This window comes from Pseudophryne corroboree, chromosome 8, assembly GCF_028390025.1.
Source record: "Pseudophryne corroboree isolate aPseCor3 chromosome 8, aPseCor3.hap2, whole genome shotgun sequence".
Lineage (NCBI taxonomy): Eukaryota > Metazoa > Chordata > Amphibia > Anura > Myobatrachidae > Pseudophryne > Pseudophryne corroboree.
The window spans coordinates 308,763,273-308,776,452 of record NC_086451.1 but is presented as its reverse complement, the minus strand read 5'-3'; the positions used below and the strand labels follow the sequence as shown (position 1 = coordinate 308,776,452).

Below are 13,180 nucleotides of genomic sequence, written 5' to 3'. Positions count from 1 at the left end.
CAGGGTAACCCCAACACCAATGGGGCAAAAGTACAGACAGTCACATAAAAGGACAATTTTTCAGAGTGTGTGGCTCCAATAAACAAAGAAATCTGGCTAGTGCAAGAGGTAATTTTACCTTGGGATAATGGTTCCCCGTTTAACCCACAAATCTCAATTTCCGATGCCAAGGGTACTAAGGGAACAGAGTGTTTCAGGGCGAATTGGCGGTCCATAAAAACCCCGTCGGCCCCACTGTCCACAAAGGCCTCAGTCTTGACAGTTTGACCGAGGATCTTCAAAGTCACCGGAATGATAAAAGTCTTCTTGGGAAATTCTGACTTCTGGCCTGACAGGATATTTCCCATCACCCTCAGGCCCTGAAGTTTTCCGGCTTTTCTGGGCATGATACTACCACATGACCTTTATTCCCACAGTACAAACACAACCCCTGCTGTCTCCTCCGCATCTTCTCACGCGAGGAGAGGCGGGTAGCCCCAATCTGCATAGGCTCCTCGGAAAATTCCTCAGAGTCTGAGGTTCCCTTGGGAAGGAAGGAAATCTCAGTCTCCCTTTCAAGCCTACGCTCTCTCAGCCGTCTATCCACCCGGATGGATAACTGCATGAGCTGATCCAAGCTATCAGGCAAGGGATGTTGTACCAGTTGGTCCTTTATCTGGTTAGAAAGACCTCTTCGGTACTGGTGTCTCAGGGCTGGGTCATTCCACTGGGTATCATGGGCCAACCTCCGAAACTCCGTACAGTAAACCTCAACTGGCCTTCGCCCTTGCTTAAGGATCGAAATCTGAGCCTCGGCTGAGGCCGTCTTGTCAGGGTCATCATACAACATGCCCAGTGCCGTAAAAAAAGCATCAACACTTTTAAGCGACGGACAGTCAGGCTGCAACCCATATGCCCAGACCTGTGGGTCTCCTTGTAGCAAGGAAATCACTATGCCCACCCGCTGAATCTCCGACCCAGAAGACTGAGGCCTAAGCCGGAAGTATAGCTTGCAGCTCTCCTTGAAACAAAAGAACTGCGAGCAATCTCCAGAAAAACGATCCGGGAGATTTACTTTCGGCTCCTTAACCCCTGCAGGTGCTGCTGCTGCGGGAGCTCCGCCAGCAGCCTGGGAGGTGTGCATTTTAATGGACAAATCATTACATTTTTGAGTCAGGACCTGCACCTGATCAACCACCTGTTGCAACGTATTTTGAGGGGTATGCTCCATATTCCCACAAAATTTCAACAGGAGTATTGGGCTGCTGAATATGTTATGCACACCAGTGCCTGCAGGAAAGTACTGGTGTCAGGGCTGTTATGCACTCCAGTGCCTGCAGGAATGTACTGGTGTTTGAACTGTTATGCAAAACAAATGGACTCACAGACAGACTAGGGAATATGACATAACGTACACAGAAGGTGGTAGGGTAACAAAATACACACAACGTGAACAGAGAAGCCCAGAGGCTAAGGAACTGGGTATCTCCCTTGTATTAGAACTGCTCAGATGTGAAAAGCAAGATGTTGTGTTTTAATACATAGAAAACCCGAAATGCTGTTGCTAAGGGCAACAGCAAAACCCTAAAGGGTTACCAACGGGTGTGGCAGTAAACTCCTTGGTCAGAGATGGAATGATAGACACAAGGAGATTCTCCACAATCCTAATTCTCACTTGCAGTGCACAGGTTCGGTTTACTGCCACTAAACTGACCCCTGACACCTAGCACAGTGAGACAGGATTAGACAGGCAAGTCTTAGAATACAGCCGCAAACTTGCTAAGTTCACAGAGTAGTAACAGAACCCCAGCAAGCTAAACGACTGACTCCAGTCTTACTGCTAGGTCTGGATTGGCAGAGTGTAATACCAAATCCCCAGGCCTATTTGCAGTAAGCAACAAACAAATACAAAGCTACACAGTACTGGCTAACTTTCAGAAACTGACTAACCAACAAAGATTCAGCAGCATCTGCTTACCCTGAAAAGAGGCCTTATAAAGCAGGTGCTGTCCACGCCCCACTCAGACCTCACAGACTGTGAGCACAAAAACCAGCACCGGATCCCCTGCCATGCACAGAGCCTATAACCACTGCACAGCAAAAGACCCGAACCGGAGTATCAGCTGCGCTCAGGTTACTCCGCTAGCACTTGTCTCCCGGTTGCCATGACGACGTGGCAGCACAGGGCAGGAGACCCTAACAGCTTCCCATGCATCGTCTGTCTAACTACTATGTGACACGGCTTCCCATGCAGTGCCTAACTACTAAACAACAAGACTTACCTGCCTAACCCTTGCTCATGTACTAATAACATTAACATCAGCAACAACAATTCAGCCCCTGACCGTTCAACTGTCTATGTGGTTGATTGCTATATAACAGGGTAATTGTGTACTAATCTTTATATCTTTAACAACATAATTACAATTCACAATCTATTAAATACAATACAGGAATCAGGATGCAAGTACATGGAAGTTTAAGATATTGTCACAGAATGCCCCTAACCTATCTATAATGGGAGGCTGACAGGGAGTCTAATTCCAGGGTGACAATGAATATTGTTAACTCAAACTTTAACAAAAATCAACAAACCTCTAATTTTGTGCCTAGGAGGGAGCGATTTCACATATTTAAATGGGAGCACTGTTTTGGTAGGAAACCAGCATTTTGCATACATGGAAAAGGCCTCTCCAGGCCTTAAATTACCACTTGGTGGGCTAGGAACAGGTCAGCCTAGTGAGCAATACACCACAAATTGAATGAAGGCTGCCTTCTATCTTACCTCCGGCTAGGTGTAGTAGGCCTAGTGTATACTACACAATGTACATAATGCTGATAGGATAGCAAACTGCTACTGGTGTTCCGCACAGCTGCCTATAAGTAAACCACAACAAAGGGGCACATGCCTACTATGCAAAAATCTGGGGTACTTGAAGGCATTGCTTGGGGCCTAATGCCCAATGTTGGTGGCACCAAGGGGTACGGGCCTACTGTCCTGAATATGCAGCACTGCTGGGGAGGCTTGGTAAGTTGTTCTCTTCTGTGGAGCTCCCCCAATACTGGCATTCCCTCCATTATGTGGTTCTCAAGGACCCTGCACTAGACGTAGTCCTCTCCCCCGGTGGCCAACATCTCTACACATGTATAAAAGTTTGTGGATATGGTTAAATATTTGCAGATTAGAGAAATATTGCCTCCTCTAAACATATTATTTTTAGACTGTCCCAGAGAAACAGACATTGAGAAACTGAAGTACTTAATACTGTATGGCAAGCTTCATCACTGCGCTCTGTACTGTAGTTAGCTCTCACTCACTTATGTAACCTACTCCAATGCCAATGCTTGGAGTTTCTTTGCTTTGGTAGAGACTTCATGTAGGCACAGACCAAGCTAAGGGTTTGGAGATGCACATAATTGGATCATGTCTCTCTGAAGTAATGAGAAGCTGTGTGAGCTTAAGGAAACTGTTAGACGCTATATATACCACTTGAGTCTCAAGGAATTCAAGGAACTGTGCAGGAAATTAAGAGTTAGAAAATGTAATAGTGGAAAAATTTAAGAGCAAACTCACATTTCCTGACATCTTATTCTAAGCAAGATGCATAGTTCAAGCATGAGGAAATGAAACATGAGCTCACGTAAGATGATTCTGAGATTTCACTGGGTCTTTTATGGCCTGTTCACACCAACGTGCTGCCTGCAATGGTCTGTGCATGCAGTGTTTTGGTTGACTGTAAGTACAGTGCACTGTAAAACAGAGCAGATACAGTAATTCGATAATTTAACTTGTAGCCATTGCACCTCTGAACATCCAGATACAAAATCCACAATAAGTATAAGTTAGCATCCCAGATCCTGTCAGAGAAGAATACAGTAGCAGTATAATACACAATCCGCATCATCTTCAGTTAAATTGCTTTCAGTTTTACCACATCAATTGATTTAAAGTTTTTGACCTTTAATATTAGATCCATATCATTTTAGTGATCAATTAATAACACATGTCAGGCAGCAACATTGCAAACAGTCACTTGAGTGGTTGAAATTCTCCTCCTCTGTGGAGGCATCAATGTTGATGACAGCGGATTGTGGGATGTCCTATATAAGGTATTTCATGTAATCCTATGACCGCTAAACAGCATTATCTGAGACGAGATATCCTAAACTGTGGGTTCATTAATTTTAAAACTCTAATGTGGTATATGTGGGGAAAGGGACCGTTGGGTAAAATTGCATTTTAGTTACCTTGTAAAGATTCTTGTTAACATGGTTGTCTAGCCCTAACTAAATTAACTAAGTCAAAAATCATTACATAACACAGGTTCAGTCTCCCATATCGGAATTGCTTGGGACCAGAAGTTGTTTGATTATCTGATTTTTTTCTGTATATTGGAATATTTGCATACCATAATGTGATATATTGGGGATGGGACCAAAGTCTAAACACAAAGTACTGGCAGAATGTATCCCGGGGGGTAGCTGAGAGGCTGGATGGCTGCTTTAGTTAAATGGCCAGGGCAGAGCTGAGGAGTTCAGCTGAGACACCTTTTCAGTAGGCACCAGCTAGTCCCATATACAGTGTTGGAATAGTACATCTCTACTAATCATCAGGCAAATTGAACCCGCTAAGGACCCCTCAGATAAGGCTTTCTTGGTCATGACCCGTCCTTCTCCATATCCTGTCCAACTGCCATTTAGCAGCTTTTGGGGTAAATGTATGAAGCAGTGATAAAGGTGGAGAAGTGAGCCAGTGGAGAAGTTGCCCATGGCAACCAATCAGCATTGAAGTAACATTTATAATTTGCATACTATAAATTAATACACAGCAGCTGATTGATTGCCGTGGGCAACTTCTCCACTGGCTCATTTCTCCACTCTTATCACTGCTTCATGCATTTACCCCACTATCTGCTATTTTAACAGATACTAGCTCATGCCACAACTTTTCCCACCTGGTGCAGGAGAGCTTCTTCTTTACATTAACCTGGCAGCTAACTATTTTATAAATAAAGGTTACAGAAACACAGTCAATATAACATAATTTTACATATACAGCCCAAAATAACAAACATATATAACACATGTAACTTTGACAGGGTAGGTGGGTCACTCTTAGCTCTGTGTCCCATAGTAGCTACACTTCCTGCACCTATTGTTGCTACAACCCTTGGATATACCTTACTTAAGCATATACATATGTAGCAAGCAACAAAGGTTTCACCTCCAGCTGGAGGCAGCGTACACAATGCCACAGCACATGAGTTAGTGATGTCGTGTTCACAGAGCAAATGTATCTTGCACATTTGCCATAAACAGCATGTGCTCGGAACATACAGTACTGGCCCTTATACTCAAGCATCTTAGTGCAATAGGCCTTACCATGCTGCTCATAGCTTAAGTTTGACTTCAACTAAGAAAGAATGTGTTATACACATGTATGCCCTTTCCACAATACTTATACCTTGATGTGATATACAGGGGCATAACTAGAACTAGCAAATCCTGAAAGGGCCCACCACTGTTCTTACTAAAATGCACTTTAGGGGAGCAGTAGAGAGAGAGATTGAGAAGAGTGAGAGACAGGGGCGTAGCTAGAACTTTCTTGGCCATATAGTAATATTATGAAGGGGCCCCGTATCTCTATTTATTTTAAATGAAAGGTGCTGATGTAGGGCAACTAATCATCCCCTCTAGTAATCTCAAGGCAATCCTGCGTGTACTTTGACATATCTTTCCATAGTGTATATACATAAATTCTGCTCTTTAATTAGATGGTGGCTCTTAACTATTATCAGCCATAATTATAGTCCTAGAGCTGGATTATAGGAAGGGCAACAGGGCCATCATCCTGGGGCCCTCACACACAGTCCTCACTACAGTCAGGAGCCGGTTGAGCACAGTGACACAGTGCCAGCTCAGCTCCTTCAGCATTGCAGTGGCTGGCTCTGGTTCATTTTCTTGTGTGATTTGTCATCAGAATCCTGCGAGACACTGCACCAGAGCCAGTTGCTGCAAAGCTAAAGAGGCTGAGCCATCACTGTGTCAGTGTGCTCTACCGGTTACCCGCTCTTCCAGGCAATGCTCCGGTGAGGGGGTGGGGGGGGGGGTGTGAAGGGTGGGAAAGGATTGTGTGTGTGCTGTACCGGCTCCCCGCACATCCAGGTGATGCACCGATGGAGGGGGTTCTATACGGGCTCCCCATTCTTCCAGTGGGGTGGAGTTGTGTGTGTGCTTTACCAGTTTCCCGCACTTTCAAGTAATGCTTTGGTGGGGGTGGGGTGCTATACAGGACCCCCACTCTTCCAGGTAATGATCCAGTGGGGTGAGGGGTTGCTATCAATTTACTTAGTGGGGGTCCCTACATTTTAGTTACCCCATGGCCCCCACAAGCCTTAATCCATCCCTGTATACCACTTTCACTTGTACATGAATATGCACACAAAAAGAAGAACTAGTGGTCTTCTCAAGAACAATGATTAAAGCAGGGAGCTTGTACTAAGGTCATATCTATAATGGGTGCAGGGTGTGTGATGAAAGGGGATGCAAGGAGCATCCCAGCGGTTTGGATATCAGCGACCATGTGACCAACACTGGAATACTCGGAAGACTAGTGCCTCAACACCAACAGCTGACATCCCAAAGGTAAGTATTGTGGTTCTTTTTAGGGTTAGGGCTTTGGGGGAATAGGCTTAGGAACTGGGGGAGTTAAGGTCAGGCACTAGGGAGGTCAGACCGAGCTGCCACCCCCGAGGGTTAGGGTGGAGGGGTAAAAATACTTACCTTCTCCGACATCAGGCTCTTCATTATCGGGATGCCATGGTCGGTCATGTGACTGCCGGTATCCCGACCACCGCCATTTAATACTGAACCCCTGAAAATATACAGCTGGATTTTGGGAGGAGTGCCTGTTAAAATCTAACAAGTGTATATTCTGGCTAGGCAGATTTCGGACTCTTAGCTGTGCTCAATATATTTGAGCTGATTGGATAACTCGTAGAGGTAAATTGTCTTATTGAGGGAGAGATACTTATAGTTATGCTGTTTGGTATCAAGCAATGTATAGTTCACTTTTAGTGGTATCACACCGTGATTGTGAAGTTGGCAATATGAAGAATTCTTACCAGTAAGTATTTTTTCAAGAAGATAATTCCGAGATCTAGGCCGGGATGTAATGGGATGCAATAATGCCACCCGGAGAATTATCACAACACATCGGACATTACAAATGTGCATCTATTTTCCAGAACTCAGGCAATGTAATGGCATGCATCTAGTTCCCGGATTTAGCATATTGGATCAGAGGTGTTGCGGTATTTACACTAGAAAATGTCCAATATTTTCGGACCAACCTAAATGCAACTTTTAGTATAGAAGGACCACAGTGTCAGAGAAAGTCACCAATTAGACCCTAAAAGTCCCATGGTTAAAGCAACACACACCCTAAATAACCACAATAATTTATCACTGTATATATAGGCGCTTACATACATATATAAGGAATGAGAATTTATTTCTACCAAACGGGATTATATCCATCTAATCAGTTCTGTGAAACCTTTAAAATAAATGAAAACACAAAATAAAGCAGACAATAGTGACTGTGATAATAGATCGTCCAGAATGATAATACAAGCTCCTACCAGAACAGGTGGTCTACCTCATTAGACAATAAGGCAATTGTGTGGAGCGGGCAGAGCCAGTCATGCACGCTCTTCTCTTTCACCATAAATCTCGATGTTTATAAAAAACAAATTATTTAGGGTGTATGTTGATACACACCCTAAATAATCCCCAGTCCCCCAGGACGCACAAGCAGTTTATGCTGATTTAAATATTTGGCATGGCTACATTCTGTGTGTAATTGCCACTATACCTAATTATGTTACAGTGTTTAGCTGTAATGCACTGAAGCATAACATTTTGTATACAGATGCAGTTGCTATTACACACAGAATTTAGGCATGCTGCATATCATTTTAAACAGCAGGAGCTGCGTGCGAGTCCTTTTCACATCACTTAATCTTAGAAACAAAATTAAGTGAATAGGACGCACAAGCAGCTCCTGCTGTTTCAAATTATATACACCTTGCCTAAATTCTGTGTGTAATAGTAACTGCATCTGCATACAAAATGTTATGCTACAGTGTATTCCAGACAAACACTGTAAAATAATTAAGTATGTTGATACAGTCGAAATTACACACAGAATGTAGCCATGCCACATATCATTTAAAACAGCATAAGCTGCTTGTTCATCCAAATACATCCCTGTGTATCAGACCTATTTTCCTTTGCAAAATGTGCAAAAAAATAACACGTACACTACACAGATTATTTTTAGAAATCAACTTTTTTTTGTTATTTTGTGTTTTGTATTGAAAAGTGTTTATTTATTGCAAAAGTGTATTTATAATTGATTTCCAACACTTTCATAACCAACTCTGCTAAAAAAAAAAAAACATCTCTAAATTCTTTGAGAGTTTTACAGCAGTTTTGTTGTCCATCTTGCTATATCGGACTCCATTACATTGGCCGACTTGTATACTTAACATGGAAAAAAATCTGGATCCAACTTTTTATCATGTGCTTTACTTTAGAGCTGAAAGCGTCTGAAAAATCTGGTTTGAGCGCGCTAATACATTAGTGACTTTGCAAAATGCACAATTTTGCCGTTATCAGCTCCCAGTACATCCTGGCCCTAGAGTTGTGGCTGGTGATACAATCTACCATTGACTTCAATGCCTTTGCAATACTTACTTGAATATAATGCAAGCTCCTTGTCATAGGTAAGCAGCAGTCCAGTGCCATGCTACAGGGACTCCTTAATCATTGCCGGCCTTTCAGAAACTGAAAGCTCACACCCAATTATTATTTTATGAACCGTTTTATTTCTACGGTTAGGATGGAAAAACGAGTTTTATGGTAAGAACTTACCCTTGTTAAAACTCTTTCTGCGAGGTACACTGGTATGGACAATGGACAATGGACAAGTATGGACAATGGGGTGTAGAGTAGGATCTTGATCCGAGGCACCAACAGGCTCAAAGCTTTGACTGTTCCCAGAATGCACAGCGCCGCCTCCTATATCACCCCGCCTCCCAGCACAGGAGCTCAGTTTAGTTAACCAGCCCAATGCAGTAGCAGGAAAAGAGACGACAACGGTTAGTAGCCACATACACCACACTCTCACGACAAGAGAAGTGTCAGCGGCTAATGCCATATCAACCCAAAGAAGCTAAGTGCGTCAGGGTGGGTGCCTTGTGGAGCCCAGTGTACCTCGCAGAAAGAGTTTTAACAAGGGTAAGTTCTTACCATAAAACTCGTTTTCTGCTGCGGGGTACACTGGGCTCCACAAGTCTGGACAATGGGGATGTCCTAAAGCAGTTCTTTATGGGAGGGGATGCACTGTAGCGGGCACAAGAACCCGGCGTCCAAAGGAAGCATCCTGGGAAGCGGCAGTATCGAAGGCATAGAACCTTATGAACGTGTTCCCGGAGGACCACGTAGCCGCCTTGCACAATTGTTCAAGGGTCGCACCACGTTGGGCCGCCCAAGAAGGTCCAACAGACCGAGTAGAATGGGCCGTAATGTGAACAGGAGCTGATAGACCAGCCTTCACATAAGCATGCGCAATCACCATTCTAATCCACCTGGCCACGGTCTGCTTGTGAACAGGCCAGCCATGTTTGTGAAATCCAAACAAAACAAAGAGAGAATCAGACTTTCGAATAGAAGCAGTTCTCTTCACATAGATACGGAGAGCACGTACCACATCCAAAGACCGCTCTTTGGGAGACAAATCAGGAGAGACAAAAGCTGGAACCACAATCTCCTGATTAAGGTGGAACGAAGAAACCACCTTAGGTAAATATCCGGGACGAGTCCTAAGAACCGCCCGGTCACGGTGAAAAATCAGATATGGGGAACTACAAGACAAGGCACCCAAATCCGACACTCTTCTAGCAGAGGCAATAGCCAGCAAGAACACCACCTTAAGGGAAAGCCACTTAAGGTCAGCTGAACCAAGAGGTTCAAATGGAGGCTGCTGCAACGTCTCCAAAACCACTGACAAGTCCCAAGGAGCCACAGGCGGGACATAGGGAGGTTGGATACGCAACACACCCTGAGTGAAAGTATGAACATCAGGTAAAGTCGCAATTTTTCTCTGAAACCACACCGACAAGGCAGAAATATGAACCTTGAGGGAGGACAGACGCAGGCCTAAATCTAGGCCCTGTTGTAGAAAAGCCAAAAGTTTGGCTGTACTAAACTTGGAAGCGTCATAATGGTTAGATGCGCACCAAACAAAGTAGGAATGCCAGACCCGATGGTAAATCAGAGCAGAGGCTGGTTTCCGGGCCCGCAACATAGTTTTAATGACCTCTTCAGAAAAACCCTTAGCTCTTAAGACGGAAGCTTCAAGAGCCACGCTGTCAAAGACAGCCGGGCTAGGTCCTGGTAGACACAGGGGCCCTGAACAAGGAGGTCTGGGCATTGTGGAAGTAGAAGTGGATGCTCTGACCATAGGCCTTGCAGGTCTGAGAACCAGTGCCGTCTGGGCCACGCCGGAGCTATGAGAAGCAGATTTCCTTTTTCTTGCTTGAACTTCCGAATTACCCTGGGCAGGAGTGACACCGGAGGGAACACGTACGGCAGCCGAAACCTCCACGGCACTGCCAGCGCATCCACGAATGCTGCTTGAGGATCCCTTGTCCTTGCTCCGAAGACCGGAACCTTGTGATTGTGTCGTCGAGACGCCATCAGATCCACATCTGGAAGACCCCACCTTTCCACGAGGAGTTGAAACACTTCTGGATGGAGGCCCCACTCGCCGGCATGCACGTCCTGATGACTGAGAAAGTCCACTTCCCAATTCAGGACTCCCGGAATGAATATTGCCGGTAGATGGCGTTCTGCCCAATGTAGAATCCGTGAGGCTTCCTTCATTGCCAAACGGCTTCGAGTGCCGCCTTGATGATTTATGTAAGCCACTGTGGTGGCGTTGTCCGACTGTACTTGAACAGGACGGTTCTGAATCAAATGCTGGGCTAGGTTCAACGCATTGAAGACCACCCCGCAATTCCAGAATGTTGATCGAGAGGAGAGATTCCTCCTTGGTCCACCGACCCTGCAAGGAGTGCTGCTCCAGCACCGCGCCTAAACCGCCTAAACCTCTTAGACTGGCATCTGTCATCAACAGGACCCAGTTGGATATCCAGAAGGGACGGCCTCTGCACAATTGTCGGTTCTGGAGCCACCAGAGCAGCGACAGACGGACCTCCGGAGTCAAAGAGATCATTTGAGACCTGATCCGGTGAGGCAGGCCGTTCACTTGGCTAGAATCCGCTTCTGGAAGGGGCGAGAATGGAATTGAGCATACTCCACCATGTCGAATGCTGATACCGTGAGGCCCAGCACCTGCATTGCCGAATGTATCGACACTTGCGGACGAGAAAGGAAGCAACGAATCCTGTCCTGTAGTTTCAGGACTTTCTCCTGAGACAAGAACAACCTCTGGTTGTGAGTGTCCAACAGTGCTCCCAGATGCACCATGCTCTGAGCAGGGACCAGGGAGGATTTCTTCCAGTTGAAGAGCCACCCGTGGGCTTGTAGAAACTGGACCGTCATATCCAGATGACGCAGGAGAAGATCTGGGGAATTTGCCAGGATTAACAAGTCGTCCAGATACGGCAGTATCCTGACCCCTTGACAACCGTCATCACCGCCATAACTTTGGTGAAGACTCGCAGAGCCGTTGTTAAACCAAAAGGTAATGCCCGAAACTGGTAATGGAGGTTGCCAATAGCGAACCTCAGGTATTGTTGATGTGACACTGCTATAGGAATATTCAGGTAAGCATCCTGTATGTCCAGGGAGACCATGTAGTCCCCAGGTTCCAAGGCCAGAACTATAGAGCGAAGGGTTTCCATACGGAACTTGGAAACCTTCACAAACTTGTTCAGTGCCTTGAGGTTGAGAATGGGCCTGGAGGACCCATTCGGTTTCGGGACTAGAAACAGCGGAGAATAGTACCCTGGCCCCTCTGAGCAAGAGGCACTTGTACTACGACTCCTGTATCCAGGAGGGTCTGTACCACCGAATGCAGAGTATTTGCCTTTGTCTGGTCCGACGGGACGTCTGTCTGGCAAAATCGATGAGGGGGTCGGTTTTTGAAGGCTATGACGTAACCTCGAGTGATGACTTCCCGTACCCAGGCATCTGAAGTGGTCTTCAACCATTCCTGGGTATACCCTAGAAGCCGGCCCCCCACCCTGGGATCCCCCAGGGGGAGGCCCGCCCCTTCATGCGGCAGGCTTATCGGTCTTGGCTGCTGGCTGACGGGCAGCCCAGGCTCTTTTGGGCTTCGGCTTACCAGGTTTGGAAGTGCGGGCCTGCTTATGGTACGCCTGACCTTTTGCTTTACCTGAAGGACGAAAGGGGTGAAAGGACGTGCCTTTGGCTGTCGACACAGAAGGAGCTGTATTAGGCAGACAGGCAGTTTTGGCAGTAGCCAAGTCAGCAACCATCTTATTTAAGTCCTCCCCAAACAGAATATCCCCCTTGAAAGGGAGTACCTCCAGGGTTTTTCTAGAGTCTAGATCCACAGACCAGGATCTCAGCCACAATATCCTGCGAGCCAGGACTGACGTAGTAGAGGCCTTGGCTGCTAGGATACCAGCATCAGAAGCCGCCTCTTTAATATAGCGAGAAGCTGTGACAATATATGACAAGCATTGTCTAGCATGGTCAGAGGAGATTTCAGCTTCTAACTCCAAGGCCCATGCTAGACAATGAAACAAATGCCCTTTTGAGACGGGCAAAAGCCGCTTTAGCCTCACAAGACCAGTGAGCAACATCCGCCCCTTTCTTAGTGAGTGCCACCAAGGGCGCCACTATAGACGAAAATCCAGCGATAAATCGTCTATAAAAATTCGCAAAGCCCAGGAAACGCTGAAGCGCCTTCAAACTAGTGGGCTGCACCCAATCCAGGACTGCCTGTACCTTGGAACCCTCCATTTGGAAACCTTCTGGGGAGATAATATATCCTAGAAATGCGATTTGCTGAACTTCAAATTCGCACTTCTCCAGCTTCGCCCCAAGCCGGTGGTCTCTGAGTTTCTGGAGGACTAAGCGTACATGCTTCCGATGTTCCTCCAGGGAATGGGAGAAGATTAGGATGTCATCTAAGTATACAACT

General features: G+C 45.8%; 1 protein-coding gene across 1 annotated transcript in view; it reads left to right on the top strand.

The window, feature by feature from the left end:
* The window catches only part of GPR50 (G protein-coupled receptor 50), a 353,855-nt gene that overhangs the window by 236,535 nt on the left and 104,140 nt on the right, over positions 1 to 13,180 (top strand). The gene's annotated exons all lie outside the window — the stretch shown is intronic.